At 38.2% G+C, this 17760-nt stretch overlaps 1 protein-coding gene across 7 annotated transcripts in view; it reads left to right on the top strand.

The window, feature by feature from the left end:
* Window positions 1-247: 247 nt before the first annotated feature.
* The window catches only part of NRF1 (nuclear respiratory factor 1), a 132282-nt gene continuing 114769 nt past the window's right edge, over window positions 248-17760 (top strand). For 6 of the 7 annotated variants that reach the window (XM_061198044.1, XM_061198046.1, XM_061198043.1 and 3 more), the window contains exon 1: window positions 248-356. The gene's annotated coding sequence lies outside the window, so the exon portion shown is untranslated. Of the gene's footprint in view, window positions 357-907; window positions 973-17760 lie in introns of those variants that run through there. The other variant, XM_061198047.1, reaches the window with a different exon arrangement.

Below are 17760 nucleotides of genomic sequence, written 5' to 3' on the forward strand. Positions count from 1 at the left end.
GCACATTTCCCTAATCCAGTTGCTTTCGTGATTCCGGCTCCATCCAAACCTCTACAGGGAAATGTGAACGCGGGGAGACCTCGGGGAACGGCGGGGGACCGAGCCCAAACACCCTCCGGGACGCCCCGCCGAGGCAGTGCCGACCTCCCCATCATGGCGGCGGCCGGGCGGGGAAGCCGAGCCCGTGCGTAGCGTGCGTGCCTCCTCTCCCTCCCCTCCCCCTCCTCGGCGGCGGCGGCGGCGGCGGCGGCTTAGGCGGCAGCGCTCGCCATTGCCGCTGGTGGCAGGAGGCTGCGAGGAGCCGGCGCGGTCGCAGTCTCCACGGCGCAGGCCCACGGTAGCGCAGCCGCTCTGAGGTGAGTGCCCTACCGCGCAATCTCCAGCTATTTCAGCCCCGGCGCAGCCGCAACACGCCGCCCGCCCGCCGGCCGGCCGGCCCGCCCCGCAGCCGGCACCCTGCCGCCCCCGGCTCCAGGCCTGGGCCCCCGCCGGATTCGGCCCGCCTCGGGCGGGGGGCCCCGGCCCGGCCCAGTCAAACCGCCACCCCGAGGATGCGCAGGCCTCACTAGGCCCCAGGCGTCCTGGCGGGCTCGGGAGGGAGGCGCTGCCCTCCCGAGAGCCCCAGGGTTCCGGCCTCCCCCGCCGCCTGAGGCTCTCGGGGCCGCGGCCTTCTCTCCGCCGTGGAACCCGGGGCCCGGGCCCGGCCTTCCCGCGGCTTCGGGAGCAGGAGGCCCGGGAGAGCGCGCCGGCCTGGGAGCGGGAGGTGGGCGGGCTGCGCGGGACGGGAGCCGCGGCTCCCAGCTCGCCTCCTTGGCCCTTCCCGGGTCTGGTCCGCGGGCGGCGCGGCGCGGCGCGGCGCAGCGGGTTGGGCCGGGGCGCGGGAGCTGCTGTCTCCTGCGGGAGAGGAGGCTGGCTCTTCGGGCAGCCTCCGAAGCTTCCCTCCCGCCGGGGTGGCGTGGGCTTGTTACCCAGGTAGACTGGGGGACGCTGGAATATGGCGCGTTGCCCACCTTCTTGCAAGTTAGGAGGCGGCAGCGGCGGCAGTTCGAGGAGGAGGGCGCAAAGTCCTTTTGTACGCAGAAATAAGGAGCGACATTGTGTTTTCTTCCCTAGCAGAGATGCTGCCTGTGGAGGGGGCTCGGTTCTTCCTGTGCTTGGGGTGTTGGTCCCCTGGGTGAGGGACAGGGGGAGTGGCGCGACCCCGGGAAGGAACCGAAGCTTTGCCACTGGAACGACAGGGGCTCTGGATGGCCTTGTGCATGGGTATTAGCTCACATCCCCAGCCTTTCGGGGAACTCAGGGGTTTGCCCTTTGCATGTTATCCACTTAACTGGGCGATGATGTCCACCACCTCTCTCACCTGTTGTCTTTGCTGTACGTCCTAAAGTTTCGACAGTCTAGTTGACTGTGCCCATCAGAACTTGAAGTTGTTTAAAAATCTTAATATTTTTAGGGTTTCAAATGATATTCAGCCAGTTGGAGGAGCTGTTGCCTGGTATCCATCCCTTCTTAAACATTAGATTAGCATATATTAATCGCTTGCTTTACAGCTGGTGTCACTTGTGCTTAATTCTTTCTGTGGTCAGAGCAAAATTCACATTTTCTTAAGTGTGTAGAGACAATATATTGGAAACTCTTAAGGTGAAAGGTAGTGTGAGTGAGACTGTCAGCTCTGCGGGAGAAGGGGTATGCACATCTCACACCTTTTGTCGAAGGGCATCATCTGCTGTCACAGCTCACAGTGATCCTTTGCCCATTTCACCTTCGCCCAGCCTTTAAAAAAATTCCTTTTCCTTTGGTCTTGAACAGTAAGTTATTGAGTTGTTCCTCACTCAGGGGAGGGGGGACTCTGGAGATGCTGGGGTTTTTTCCTTCCCTTAATTCAGTAGTGGCCTGACTCCCTAGAATTGTGTTTGAAAGTTCTTGATGTGTTATTTCGTAGGTAGTGAAACTATGACTAGCTCCATCTGTGCATCCAAGTGTAATTTCCTTATTTTATGAGTGCAAAAGCAGACATACAATTATCAAATGTAAATGTAATGTAGTATACTTATTCTTAACTTGGGTCCAGAATTGTGTGCAGAATTTTTTGTGGGACTTTTTTTTTTTTGCTCTTTAAAGCTGGGTTCTTTGTGGGACCTTTTTTTTTTTGACAGGAGTTAGATGTGGCTTTCAACAAGGTCCATCAGAGTAAGAATTACTGTTTACTATCTTTTGGTTCATCTTTATTTGAAGTCCTTTGATTTCATCTGCCTGCCTTCCTCCTGCCCCCCACCCCCCATCTCAAACTCAGTATACATGAAGAAAATTACTTTTTGCTTGGGAGTCTTGGTATATTCTCATTTGGGGGGGAAAAAAAAGGTTTCTTATCCCCAAGACAGGAGTTTTCTTACCAGGTTTTAAGGAAATTCAGCAGATTTAGGGAAGTAACTATAGGAGGAGGAGATAATGAGGGCCCTTGTCGAGATACAGAGGGAATTAAAGGAGAAAAGATTTCAGGTTTCCCTCCCAATTCATGTATACTCCAGTGGAACCCGAAATTGTACGGTTTTTTGGTTTTATTAAGTCACAATTATGTATCCATCTCTAATTTTTTAGGGAGCTAGAGACCAACTTCCCATGATTTAAATATCTGAGTTTGCATTGCCTATACATCATAGGTTCAAGCAGACTTACTTCAAGAAGTATTTTATGTGAAATGATAGAAAATGGGTGACTTTTAAGGGAAATTTAAGCTCCTTGTAGTCTGGGGTTAAATTTTTTATACCTCTTTCTGTATATGTAATAAGGTATTCAGTAAATGTTTGTTGGGGAATAATAATAACAGTATTATTGAAATTAAAATTTTTTTCACAAGTATTTGAAAAGGTATGCTGATTTTTTGGTTTCTGGAAGTTCTGTAGACTGTCAGCCTTTAGAAGCACACCCTCCAGTCTCTGGAGAACAGGAAGTTATTGCATAGGTTCAGCTTCTGTCAGATATCTTTAGGCAAGCCCAGTCCTTCATGCTGCAGTGGGCTTGTTCATCTACTAAGTGCCACTCTGAAAAGTTGGAGGGTAAAGGGGAGCTCTGTGGGTTGTTGAGTCTCAGAAGTGTCTGCTCTAACCTCAAAAGTTTTGGCATACTCTCTCTGGGGCTGTAATTAATCCAGGAAATTCGATATTTGAATTTAGACGTTTATGTATATCTATGTGTGATGCTTAATAATACATATATAAATAGTATTTGGAAAATCAGTCTTACAGGTAAATAGCAATCTTTGGTTTTGTAAAAAACATTTCAGAAAATGTTTTATACTGAAGGAAATTTTCTCTCTGTTCTTTCATGTTTTCCTTGAGAGCTAAAGCTAGTGTTTTCAGCCTGAGCTTACCCAAATATAATTTTCCATGAATGCTTAGTAAAACAGCAATGAAAAAGAAACCCACTTGTTAAGTTTATTTTAGAAACATTTTATTTCGACCAAGTCCAATCAGTATTTTTTTAGGCTCTGGATACATGTTAAATTTTGAGCATTATGTATCATATAGTTCCTTCCTTATTAACTAGGGAGTGGATTATCCACTTTCTTGGCTTTTCAGCTAGTGCTTTTATCCATCAATATTTTACTAAGGAGAACAGGCTGGAAGAGAAAGTAAAGGAGGTGAAACAAATCAATTTCAGGTGTTTCCAGAAGATTATAACCACATTGAGCTATCGGAAACTTTTAATCCTGGAGCAACAAGAATGCTTTGTCTGAAGTTATTTTGATGTAATGTGGACAAAACTTAGAAAATGAACAGAATTTTTGATTGCTCAAGGAAAATAAGTGGATTATATATACCTTGGAATATATATATTTTTTCTGCAGTGCATTTCATAATTAGGCTAAAATGTTTTCAACCCCACTCAGTGCAGTTTAGTAACTGAAGCTTCAAAAAGATTTCATCACGTGGTCTTTAGTCCTAAAATGTGAACATTTATATGAACTGAAGAAAAATCAGAAATAAAACTTCATAGAGATATTCTAGTATATTTTTAAAAGGAACCCCCCCCCCAAAACAAAAACAACCAAACCAAAACTAGGGGGTGGTTAAGGCAGGCCTACCACATTTGTGATCCTTGAGGTCAATCTGTATTGTATCATCAGCAGCAGTCACTTAGAAAATAAACTGACCATAAGGAATCTTCTCCGAAATTCCAGACTTGGTAGCCTTCGTTATCAAACTGCTCCCGAGCCATCAGATAATTTCTGAGGAAGCCATGTCTAGTAAGGGAGGGGTGTGTGTGAGTGTGTGTGTGTGTGTGTGTGTGTTGGGGGAGAGTTGGTGGGGAGGAGAGGGGGAGAGGGTAGATGATACTGGTATAAGAATCTAGTTTTACAGATTGGGATGATTGCTGGAATTTTGGAGGTGTAGTATTTTTAAAAGAAGCTAAAAGAGCTACTTTCGTTTGGGTCATCAGTTTGGTGATATACAGTGTCTACTATTTGTAGTGTATTGTTTAGTATATAAGCACAGTATTTAGATTAGTTCATGTATGCTGATTTCTGTGGTTACAAATGTGAAAAGTTTGGCTGACAGTTTAAGTGGACATTTTCTTCAGAACTCTTAAATGGTGCCTGTTGGATAAACTATGCCAAGCCTTTCTCAGAATCATGAAGAATGAACTTTGTATGCATAAATGTTTAGACCATTTTAAAAAAAGAGCTTATATTTTACTGTTGGTAGTTGTAAAGTCTTTACTTTTTAGAACTTGGAGAGTCTGTTTTGTTGCTGCCACTGAATGCTAATGTGGTTAGGCTGGCAGCTAAACCTACAAAGAACAAGAGGAAGTGAGGAAATGTTCCCATGAAACATTGCTTAAAACTAAGCAGTGGACTAGAAATGGGGAGCTAGAGACTAGGGGACTTAATTAGTTTTATGTTCAAAAGAGGATGACGTGTACCCTCCACTGAGAAGTAACCTTAAGTGTGTCCTCACTTGAGTTTTGCCATTTATTCCCCAGACATTGATTAAAGACATACTATATTCCAGTCATGTTCTAGGTGCAAGAGTAACAAATAAACCATGGGCTTTGTCTATAGCGGAGAAAGATAAGAGTGCAACTAACTGTAATACAGTTTGTTGAGAACTAAAAGAGTGGTGTGGGATTATAGAAGGAGGGAGGGAATTCTGGGGGAAGGGGTGAGTGATACAGGGAGAGTAAGTGAGGTTAGGGAAGACTTTTCATGTAGTGGATGCTTAAGTAGGACTTTGAAGGATGAGTAGCTGTTTTACTGATGAAAAAGAAGAGGCTAGATGAAGGGAACGATAGTCTGATTTGAGAAAGAGCAAGCAGATTTTGCTGTACTTGGGGAGTAGTGGAAAATGAAGCTGATGAGGTTGTGGCCTGATTGGGAAGAGCATGGGGGAGTTAAAGATTATAGTTGGTTAATGGATGATGATGATGATGCCTTTAATAAGGTAGGGAATGTATAGGAAGAACAGAATTTGAGGAGGAAGGTAATAGGGTATGATGCTAGGTGTGGGAATCAAGATATGTCAAATAGGTTAGGTACCTGAAGACTTGGACTGGAGCTCAAGGGGAAGAGGGGATCTGTTAGGAGATTTGTATTCATTGGCATAATGTCATATAGAAACTGCCAAAGAGTATAATATCAAGAGTGAGGAAACAACTAAGGCAACCTTGGGTAGCATCTATATCTGAAGGTCAAGTGGAAGAAGAGCGGCCTGTGAAAGAAGTTGAAAAACAATGGCTGAAGAGATAAGATAAATGGTATAGGGTTGAAGAAGCTGAGGATAGGGATTAATGGAATTTTAACAGAGGATTTAGCAATGTGAAATACTACAGAGCTCACTGGGATAAAAACTGGATTTGGCAATTAAGAAATAAAATAAATTTTCTGAATGTGTTTATGTGTGTGTGTATGTATTGTTTTGCCATGAATCATGATAATTAAGCACAATAGATTTCGGGAATCTTATTGAATATAGGGGTAGGGCCTTAAAACACAATTTAATAGATGACCCGTGCTTAGAAATAGGTCCTGTTACTCTCCTTCTCTCATGGGAATTACAACATTAAAAACTTTGGGAGATGACTTAAATTTTAACAATTAGAGTTTATGTATTTGAGTATATATAGTATCATATATTTGAGTTTATAATCTTTAAAGTTTATAATCTCTTTTGAAGGATTTTGAAGTTTTATGATATTTATAGGTTAAGTGCAGGGTTTTTTAACCTGGGTTTTATAGTTCTGGGGTTCATGGATATATTTTGGCTGTGTGATCCTGAATCCTGAAATTGTTTGAAAAATACTGTATGGGCCTATATGATTTTTCTGGGGAGAGGGTCCTTAACTTTTATGAGATTCTCAAGGGGTTCTTGACAGACAGAGAAGTCAGGGGCCTTTTTGGTAATGTTAATGATTAAGTCAAATGTTGGTTGTGTTAGTTGGCTGAAATCAGTTATCCTGACTGGGCTAGATCAAGCAAGGGAAAGAAACTTTGAGTAGGTGTCTGGGGTGAGGAACTTTGGGAAGATGTAAGGTACCTTTCGGAGATAGGAGTAGGAGCACCAGAAGGAAGGTGGGAGGAATGCCAAACCAAAGCTTAACCAGCTTCAGAATTTTGTCAAGTCATCTGAATTCCTTGCTTTTTTATATTCCAGAATTCACACTGTATATGACTATTCATGCACTCTATACAATAGGCTTTGTGCGGGGATCAAATTACTATTGTTTTAAAGAGAAAGTGAGTTTGGAAAGAAAGCTAAATGGTTCATTAGACTGCACTCATTCATTTTTTAAAAATTTAATTTTTATTTTATATTGGAGTATAGTTGAATCATGTTGTGTTAGTTTCAGGTGTACAGCAAAGTCAAATTCATTTTTCAGGTGGTAGTTGTTTGTATGCACTTTGGAAAACTTCTAAAAGACACATGTAACAATCCAGTGATCTGGGACAACACATTTATTCTCTCCTTGCTTAATTTTTCTGACCATGAAATGAAAATACCATTGGCCTGTCTTATAGGGTGTGTGTGAAATATGACAATTATGAAATGTTTTGAGATCTAAAATGATATAATGGTAACAGATTGCTAGTGTTCACAGTTCTTAAGCCATTGATAAAACCTGGATTTTTAAAATAATTTATTTATTTATTTATTTATTTTTGGCTGTGTTGTGTCTTCGTTGCTTTGCATGGGCTTTCTCTAGTTGTGGCGAGCGGGGGCTACTCTTCATTGCGGTGTGCGGGCTTCTCATTGCCGTGGCTTCTCTTGTTGTGGAGCATGGGCTCTAGGAGTGCGGGCTTCAGTAGTTGTGGCTCGCGGGCTCTAGAGTGCAGGCTCAGTAGTTGTGGCGCATGGGCTTAGTTGCTCCGTGGCATGTGGGATCTTCCCAGACCAGGGATTGAACCCGTGTCCCCTGCATTAGCAGGCGTATTCTTAACCACTGCACCACCAGGGAAGTCCCAGAATCTGGAAATTTAAGCAAATTATTTAATAATGTTTCATACTAGAACTTATTTGATTCCTAAAATATTTCATATGAAGTTTTAGATAATTGGTCATTTTTACTTTCTTCTTCTAATCTTTGGATCTTTGAAATTACATTAGGAGACAGTTTTGTCAGCTAGGCCCCGGATTCTGGGCAGTGATCTCCAAATTTTATTGTCACCCTTACAAGTAAATTTTGAGCACACATTCTGAATCAGATTTATTTATAAATGGTATTCCTATTATTGTACTAATACATTTATGTGCATTATAAAATATGTAGAAGGTTTACGTTTTAAAAGGATCAGATAAAAATGAATATTTTCAAATGTCTTGCTAATTGAGTTAATGATGGTTCAGTAATTTATGAGTTTGATTTGCTTGTTTTTATAAATATATTTGCTCATAATTCATTTTTTTTTCTGTAATTAATGCCAATTGGCAACTGTATAGGTTACCCTGTAAAAGTATTGGTAAATAGAAGAATTACATGAATAAACATAATGGGTAATCTTAAGAAAATTTGTGTTATGCAGCTTGCAATTGGGCTTGTGTTTGTGGATTATGTTTACATTCACTAAATCTGTCCCTAAGTAGAACTGGAGTATTTTCTTTGTTCACCTTTTTTTAGTCCTTTGTCTTTCATTAAACAATTGTGAAATAAAATTTTCAGTAATAGATCTTTTATATAAAAATAATCACAAATTAAAGAATCAACCAGGGTTTGCTGCATAAAAACACCATCATAGAATGAGTCTGTTGACCCCAAACTGGCTTTAGGAACTAAGTCTAAAGAAACAATTCCGGTATCACCAATTATGTGATTGAGTGTTAAAATTTTTTTGTTTCTTCCTTAATTTTTATCTTTATATTTTTAAAGTTTTTCTACATTGAAAATGTATTATTTTTGTAGTGAAAATTTTTAGAAAGGAAACAAACAAAAAACCCCCCAAATCAATGGTTATTTTTGGTTTATAAGCATATATGTGATTTTCATTTTCTTTCCTATAGCTTTCATTATTTTTCAGATTATTTTTAATGAAAATGCATTAACTTTCATAATTATAAAAAATAAACATAAGTATGACTAATATAATTATGGCCATAGGGAGTCAACTATCAGATTTTGGGCAGGCAAGTCACTTATCCTCACTGGGCCTTTTTCCCCATTTGAAAAATGAAGAGGACAGAAATGGTGAAGTTTCTTCTAAATAAAAATTCCTTCTAAAATTAGTTCTGAGTCTTGTGTTATGACATGGTAAACAATAAATATATTTTCTTAATGTAAAAAGGTACGTATATGTGTTTATTATAGAAAAGCAAAGAGAAGAAAATTTAAAATAATTGTAAATCAATCATACATATTTAACAATATTTTAATTATATGGTTTTAGATATTTTCCTAAGTGTACATGTATGTACTTGCATGCACACACACACACACTGTGCATGGATATACTGTATATGATAATATGAAATAATACTCTGTATACTGTCTTGAACCAAGAATGTCTAAGGGTGTTTGATTTGTCTATTTTTGCCCTGAAACATTCTTAATGGGGCAGTTATAAATCCATTTTAATGAAATATAAAAGATATTAAAGTTTCTATCCAAATACAAATTAGTCCAGGAAATGCTTGCTGTCTGTTTCATGCTCTGTGTGGTTTTGCTGAGGTAAGGGTAACTTGGAGTAAGGGCGGAAGGGCTTGCCTATGAAAGCTTACTTAGTGAAGAATGAGAGCTAAATCCTGGGTTAACCTCAGTTTCATTCACATATTAACTTGCTTTTTCTCCACTCTGCCCTCACACTTCATGAGCCAAGATTCCTATTTGTAGGATAGTTTCTAAAGCGAACAAGTTTGTCTCAGTATTATTAGTCTTTTATTTTACCCTGGGACCTTCTGAGTTGTTATATTCCCACTGAGAGCAAATTGATATTAGTAGCAGCAATCATATAATACAGGAGTGTTAAAAATGCTTGTTTGTTTTTTTTAAAGCATTATCTGTGGGGAGTTCAAAAGATTTTATGTACGTAAAATATAAATATATTTATAAATATAAAATGCTATGTAGTCTAGTTCATCCTCTGCCTCAATGAAGTATGTGATATATATAATTCTAGTTTTATGTAAAGAATACTGGCTCTTTCTCAAAGATTTTGTGCAGTAGATTCTCTTCAGAAAAGTTAGTAATATAATTCAATTTTCTTGCCTACTCATTTAGTTCTGTCTTTCATCTTTCTGGTAGCTAGTTTGTTTGTTTATACAAAACAGAAACAAATCTAGGGTAAATATTTCCTTAGTTATCACAATATCTAAAGTAGTCTAGTCATTTTTCATCTAAGTATAATGCAAAGCCTGCAGAGGTATGTGTTGGAAGAAAAAAAGTCTGATTTGTTTATTCTCTTCTCTTCTACTTTGAAAATTAGAATCTTTTCCAGGAGAAAAACTTTATCATTTATACTTGACAATTAAGATGCTTAAGTCAGTATTTTTCAGACATAGGGTGAGGTGGACAATCTGGGAATAAAAAGTACAAACTTTTTGCCTCAAACTTTTTTTTCAGTTTTTGTGTGTGAAAGATGTGAGAGCAGTCACTAATCCTAACTTGAGAATCCACCAAGATGGATTGTTTTCATTCTGAAGAAATCCATTTTGTAGCTAAATGAGTGGTATATATCTAATGTCCTTTAAATAGGTAATCTTTGCTTAGTATTAATTTAGGGCCTTTGGTAAGGTAGTGATTCTTGTGTTTTAGGCTAGCACAATTTTGAAATTATCTTTTTTTAAAGAATAATGATTATTTTATAACAATAATTGTTTTCCCTTAAAGATAAAAGAATATGCAGCTGTTCCATGTAAGTATGTATACTCAGATTTGGCCTGCCAACAGAGTTTAAGAACTCTATATCCAGTGGCCTAATTGACACCTCTCAGATGCCTCAGATGCACTTCATCCCAAAATGAGATTCCCTTTTCAAACTTGGCCCTGTTCCATTCTTTCTTACCTCAGTGAAGGGTATCACCATTTCATCTGTTTTCTCAGAACAGAAACCTTGGTCTTTCCATATTGTCAAATCCTGTTTAACTTTCTAAATAAGCTCAAATTATCCTCTTCATTTCCACCATTATCACTTTTGTCTGAGTTGCTATTGTTTCTTTTCTGGACTGTTGCAATAACCTGTCACTGGTCCGCCTGCCTCCACTCTGGCTGAGCACTAATCCATTCTCCTCATTGCAGGCAGAATTAATTGATCTTTTCTAAATACACAAGTTTGATCATGTCCCACATTTAGGATGAAGACAAAGCTCTTCAATTTGGCTGTACTTACCTTTTGAACTCATTTTGTATCAAACATGCTGCCCTAACCATTAGACCTTTCCTATTGTTCCTTCTGCCTGGAAAGCTTTTTCCTCTCTTTAATCTGGTAAAATCTTGTAAATTTTATTCAAGTCTCTACTCAAGCATCATTTCCTCAGGGAAGGTTTACCACATTTCCCTTATTTTTGTACTTTTTCTTCACCATTTATGTCTATACACGTCATTTTACATTTGTTGGTATATTACTTGATATATGTCTGTCCCTCCCACTAGACTGTAAGCTTTATGAAAGTAGACATCATGTTTGTGTCCATCACCAAGCACAGTCCTGACACATAACTAGCTAATAGTATTTATTTGAATACATGATAGTAGAAACCTTGCAAAATTCACTTGTAATATTTTATCTTATTACTAGGTTTTTGTGGTAGCATCTAATATTTTATAATTTTTAGGAACTTGGGAATGGGAAGAGATTCTAAGTCATCTAAGCCAGCTCAACTCCCCAAAGTTACATGGTCATCAGTCTTCTTGAACACATCCAGTGATAAATCATTTTGGTGGGTACTAACTACTGAAACTCGGTTTGGTCTTTAATACTTTTTTAGATGGTTAGAAAGTTTAATTTCAGCTGAAGTTTCTCCCTGTAATTTTTACCTACTGGTCTCACTTTTGCTCTTTAGGACTTCCAAAAATAAGTATAGTTTTTTGTTTTTTTTTTTAAATAAAGTCCTTTCAGTCATCTCTATTTTAGTTTAAATATCCCGAGATCCTTAAACCTTCTTGGAAAGGTAATGAGATATGCCGGAAGGATAGATTTTGGGGGCTATGTTAGTTTCCTAGGGCTACTACAACAAGTTACCGTCAACTTGGTGCCTTAAAACAACAGAAATTTATTCTCTCATAATTCTGAAGGCCCAACGTCAGGAATCAGGTGTTTGTAGGACCACAATCGCTCTGGAGGCACTAAGAAAGAATCTGTTGTTAGCCTCTTACAGCTTTTGGTGGCTGCTGGTATTCCTTGACTTGTAGCTACATCACTGCAGTCTCTGCCTTCATGGGCACACTGTCTCCTACTCTTCTGTCGGTAATCTCTGTTGGCCTCACTCTCATAGAACACTTGTCATTGGATTTAGTACCAACCTGGATAATCCCAGATGATCTCCTCATCTCAAAATCTTTAATTTAGTTACATCTGAAGGAACCTTTTTTCCGAATAAGATAACATTCATAGTTTCCAGGAGTTAGGATGTGGACATATCTTTTTGGGAGCCACCATTCAACCCACTAAAGGGGCTCTTGGGTTTAAATCCTGATAATGCTACCTCCTAGCATTTTGCAACCTTGAGCATGTTACTTAATCTCTCTCAGCCTGAATCTCCTTAATTTTAAGACAAGGACAATAATACTTGTATCTTTGATATGAGGAGATGTAAGGAAAATTCAGGTGAAGTACTTGACACATGGTAACTAACTCTACATGTTGCCTTCCATATTATCAAACTACCCTGACCCTACTGCACTTTGTCAGGGCCCCTAGATATCAAGCATGGCCTAGAACCCAGCACAAGTGCAACTGGTCTGATAAGTACAAACTACAGTGGGTCCATTTTTTTCTGTTATTTGGGGCAGTGTATAGCCACTATGATTAATGTAGTCCAAGTTTGAATTATGTTTATTTGTAGCCACATCATAAGATTGCCTCATTAAATTTAGAATTGATTAAAACCCCATTTCTTTTTCATTGGTGTAACTATTAAACTTCTATTGTGTAGTTAGGTGTTTAGAACCAAGTGTACATTTTCACGTTACACTGTATGTTATAAGCGTTACATTATCAAATCATAGTGCCTAGTGCATAATGGGAGCAAAATTTATGCTGAATTTAATGTTGCTGCATGGTTTAAAGGAATCTTTTTTTTTTTTTTTTTTTTTGGCTGCGCTGCGTGGCTTGTGGGATCTTAGTTCCCTGACCAGGGATCGAACCCAGGCCCCCAGCAGTGGAAGCGCAGAGTCCTAACCACTGGACCGCTAGGGAATTCCCTAAAGGAATCTTTGAACTTATCTACTTTGGTGTTGTTCAGAGAACATTTCTTAAAACAAATGCTGGGGTGAATATAAAAAGGAAGAGAGTTACCATTGAAGTAGCAACTGTATCAATTATATTGGGCAGATGGATGGCATCACTAGATACTCTTTCAGGTAATCAATGGCTGATCACTTCCAGGTTGATGGATGGGTTGCTTTTGATACTTCCATCAGGTATATGAGATATGTGTCCATTGCTTATTTAACAAATATGCATTTAATGATTTCTATATCTACTAGTATTTGGAATTTGCATTTGAGATAAAAGACTGGAGAAATGGATGATGTAGAAATGGTGTTTTTAAAATAGTTATTTTAGAGTATTGCATGCACATTGTTAAATGATCAAACAATATAAAAGGAATTCAATGAAAAGTGAGTTTCCCACAGTTTCCCACCCCCAAAACAACTACCACTATCAGTTTTCTTGTGTAATCTTCAAGGTAGGGTAAGCAAAAGTGTGTGTGTGTGTCCTTTTTAAAAAACACAAATGATTGCTTTTGTGCATATGGTCCTCTAGAAAGTGTTTTTTTTGTTTGTTTTTGAATGTCATGTTTTGTATCCTGACCCTCAGCACCAGTGTAGGATTTCTAGTTTTTTTGCCCTATTGTTGAGAGACAGGGAACCAAATTTCATAGCGTTCTATTACTGATTTGATTGTGTGGGATGCATTTCCAAGAGAGTTGTATATTATATAGTTCTTTGTGAAAGAATTCTCTTTATAGGCTGTTTATACCAGGGAAATAAAACCAGTTTTAATTCAGACCACTTATTTAGAAAATGACTGAAGAAAAACTCATCAAATTGGTTTAAAACATTATTCTGGTGTTGCTTGAGGCCTTTTCATGCTTGCTAAGTGAATTACTCGTTTTGATTATATTGACAGCAAGGCGAAATAAATTATTTCAAGAGCCAGGTAGGTAATATAGGTCTAGTTTAAAAAGAGCTAGAAAATTCAAGAATAGAGGGCTATGGTAGCCATAACATTCTACCTTGGGTTATTATCTGTGGGTTTTTTTTTTCCCCTCTTTTGTTAAAGTGTAAGCCAATGTTTCTCTCTTTTTTTTAATGATTATTTTATATTGGAGTATAGGGCGTGATTTACAATGCTATGCTAGTTTCAGGTGTATAGCAAAGTCATTTAGTTATACATATATCTATTCTTTTTCAGATTCTTTTCCCATATAGGTTATTACAGAGTACTGAGTAGAGTTCCCTGTGCTATATGGTAGATCCTTGTCGATTATCTATTTTATATACAGTGTGTACATGTTAATCCCCACCTCCTAATTTATCCCTCCCCCCACCTTTCCCCTTTGGTAACCATAAGTTTGTTTTCTAAGTCTGTGAGTCTGTTTATCTTTTGTAAATAAGTTCATTTGTATCATTTTTTAGATTCCACATATAAGTGATATCATATGATATTTGTCTTTCTCTGTCTAACTTACTTCACTTAGTATGATAATGTCTGGGTCCATCCATGTTGCTGCAGATGGCATTCTTTCTTTCTTTTTTATAGCTGAGTAATATTCCTGTATGTATATACCACATCTTCTTTATCCATTCATCTGTTGATGGACAGTCTACCTTGGGTTATTATATGTGGGGTTTTGTTTCCTCCTTTTTGTTACAGTGTAAGCCAGTGCTTCTTCTTTTTTTTTTTTTTTAATATTTATTTATTTATTTAGGCTCTGCCGGATCTTAGTTGCGGCACATGGGATCTTTTAGTTGCGGTACGTGGACTTCTTAGTTGCGGCATGCATGCGGGATCTAGTTCCACGACCAGGGATCGAACCCGGGCCCCCTGCATTGGGAGTGCAGAGTCTTACCCACTGACCACCAGGGAAGTCCCAGGCCAGTGGTTCTTAATCTTTGGTTTCAGGACCCTTCTTAATAGTCATTGAGGACTCAAGAGCTTTTGTTTATGTGGGTTATAACTTTTGATACTTAACTGTATTAGGAATTAAAACTGAGAAATTTTAAAAATGTTTATTAATTTTAAAATAATATACCCACTACATGTTAAAGTAAATGAAACATTTTAATTAAAAATAACTATATTTTCCAAAACAAAAACAATTTAGTGAGAAGAGTGACATTGTTTTACAGTTTTTGCAAATCTCTTTAGTGTCTGGCTTGATAGAAGACAGCTGGATACTCCTATCTGCTTTTGCACTCAGTCTGCTGCAGTATGTTACAGCTTTGGTTAAAGTATAAGAAGATCTGTTTGGAAAAGGGAAGAGTATTTTAAGAACATTTGCAGATTACTGTGGATGATATTCTTTGATATTACATGAAAACTCAGCAGTGTTAATTTCTTAAAGGTGAATTGCAATGTGGAATCTGAAACCATATCTGTGCTTTGTTATGTTAAAATCTGTTGGTTTATCATGCACTTTGAATGGATCTTTTAATCCATGCATGATTTTGTAACATCATACATTGGTCATTTGGAAAATATTAGTTTACTGAGTTATGCAGATCTTCTAAATGTTGACACAAAAATCACATTCATTAACACTACCACTGATCTCATCAGAAAGGACTTTTAAGTTATGGAAGTCTATCAAGCTCACTGTGGCAGATACAAGTTTTCCAAAATTCTAATTATCACTTGAAATACCCAATTTTATCATTGAAAACAAATGCTCTCAGTTGTTTTCCTTGAAGTGATAGGCTCACTTTGTTAATTTTTGAGAAAATGACTATCAGTTACCCAGGTCTGAATAGCCATATAGTTTGTCAGCTACTCTTTCAAGTAAAAATGGTATTCCTTGGGGAAAAATGTGGGTAATTCAGTTTGCAACTCAAAGCATGGTTTATGTGCTTTTTGAAATAGCCATCACACTTCCCGAATGCAGAAGTGCTGTATGTATACTTTCCATTTGATTACACAGAATAGTAAAAAGACATGAATTCAAGGGTGAAGATTTAATAAAATTAATAATTTTTACTCTTTCATCAGCACATTCTTAAATTATGAAATTGACTCTTTCCTTTTACTGTGAGTACATGAAGGTGAAGAATATAATGATGACTAGTACAGTTTGGTGCCATTGCCTTTAATTGTGCTAAGATGCCAGTAGTTTTACCCTACCATTGCTTTTGCATTCTAAGTGCAAATATAAGTACAGTGAAAAAAGGCAAAGAATGTCTTAGTTATTATGAAAATAGTTTTGACCTCACTGATCCCTTGAAGAAATCACAGGGATTCCCAGGGTTATAAGGTTCACTTTGAGAACTGCTGCTGTAAGCTATTTGAGGGTTAAACTAATCACCCCACATGTCCCCCTTCAGTTTCTGATCCAGGATTTTTCACAGAAAAGGTGCTCAAAATATATTTGTTTTATGAATGTGATTTGATGACATTTAAACAGGACAAAACTTGGTGAGCAAAATTATGTAGCAGCCTACATCCATCCAAGCAATCTTGATCAGGCAGCTTTCCCACAGACATTGGTGAGAATAAGTTGAGCTAATGGAATGTGGATGATAATATACTTGGTAAATGCAAATGATGAAATAACTACAAATAAGGTGATGTTGAAATTAGAACTAACTGATTTCAGGAATGCACAGGAAAAGGATACACAAGTACAAGTTCCTACACAGCCAACAATTTCAGCCTTGTTAGGTTTCTGTTAATGAGTCCTCTACTTTTTGGGTCCTATAACTTGTAGCCATCTAAGAGAGGATCCTCAAGTAAGATGATCTTATCTGAAAAGCAAACATCTCATTTAAATTTCAGTAGGTTGTGGGTTGTGCTTAATCTAGTAAAGTCTTTTCAAAAAGAGTTACTGACAGTGAATGTTAAAAACAAATCACTTTTTTTGAAGAATAGTGACTAAAAGTCCTGGGTCTATATAAACTGCAGACCCAGGTAGTCATTTTCCTCTTTAAGGAAACCTGTCCTATTAATACCCTACTATGTATTTTTGGGGCAAGAAATTGGGTGATAAGTTGGTGTGATATACCCTCTTTTAGTGTGTAAGCCTCAGTTCATCTAGCTACATTTTGATAATCTCAAATTTTGTTAAATAGTACTCCTCCTCCTCTTGTTTTCAAGTGATTTGTTTGTTACAGTCTATTTCTAGTTTAGGGCTAGGATGTAGGAATGGGCAGTAAATTGGGGGTGGAAATGGGAAGGAACAGTATTAGTTCTAAACCATCCCAGGCCTTCCTCTACCCCCACCCCCAATCCCAACTTTTAAAAAACTTTCTACTCCTATTTCAAGTAAAGATTGTAAGAGATAAGTTAAGGCATTTCTAACAATCAAAACCACACACTTTTTTTGTTTCATGTTAAAAGTTACTGAGTCTACTTTAAGAAGTTCATTCAAACATCTTGTGAATTTACCTTTTGTCCCTGAAGGTCATTGCTTCAGTTTACAATCGATACTCCCAAAAAGTTGGTTAGGTAGGCATTACCTAAACTTTGGTCATCATCATACTTATGTAACAGCGTGAGAGGATTCAGCTAGTACAGGGGTGTGTTACTATGTGAGAGCCACTTACTTGTGCTTCATGTCATAGGTGCCATGTCCTGGTTAGAAACCATTTAAAATCAAACTGGAAAATACCAGTCACCTTTTAAGGATGTCGTAAAAATAAGGTTATTTTTACGACATCATTAAAAGACTAAATACTGTTTTAAAACTGACCAAAGTAAAAAGTCTGCTTTCAAACAGAGTTGTAAGTGGAAATGTAAAATAAGGTCAAATTAAAAATAATTTATCTGTTACATTTCCTGAACAGATTTAATTTTGAGCTCTGTGTGCAAGGCACAGATTGGAATGGTTGCTGCAGATATTTTATGGAACATAGGTTTCAGTTTGTTATTTGCTTGTAAATATACACATGAAAACCCAC

Source organism: Eubalaena glacialis, chromosome 8 (genome assembly GCF_028564815.1).
Source record: "Eubalaena glacialis isolate mEubGla1 chromosome 8, mEubGla1.1.hap2.+ XY, whole genome shotgun sequence".
Lineage (NCBI taxonomy): Eukaryota > Metazoa > Chordata > Mammalia > Artiodactyla > Balaenidae > Eubalaena > Eubalaena glacialis.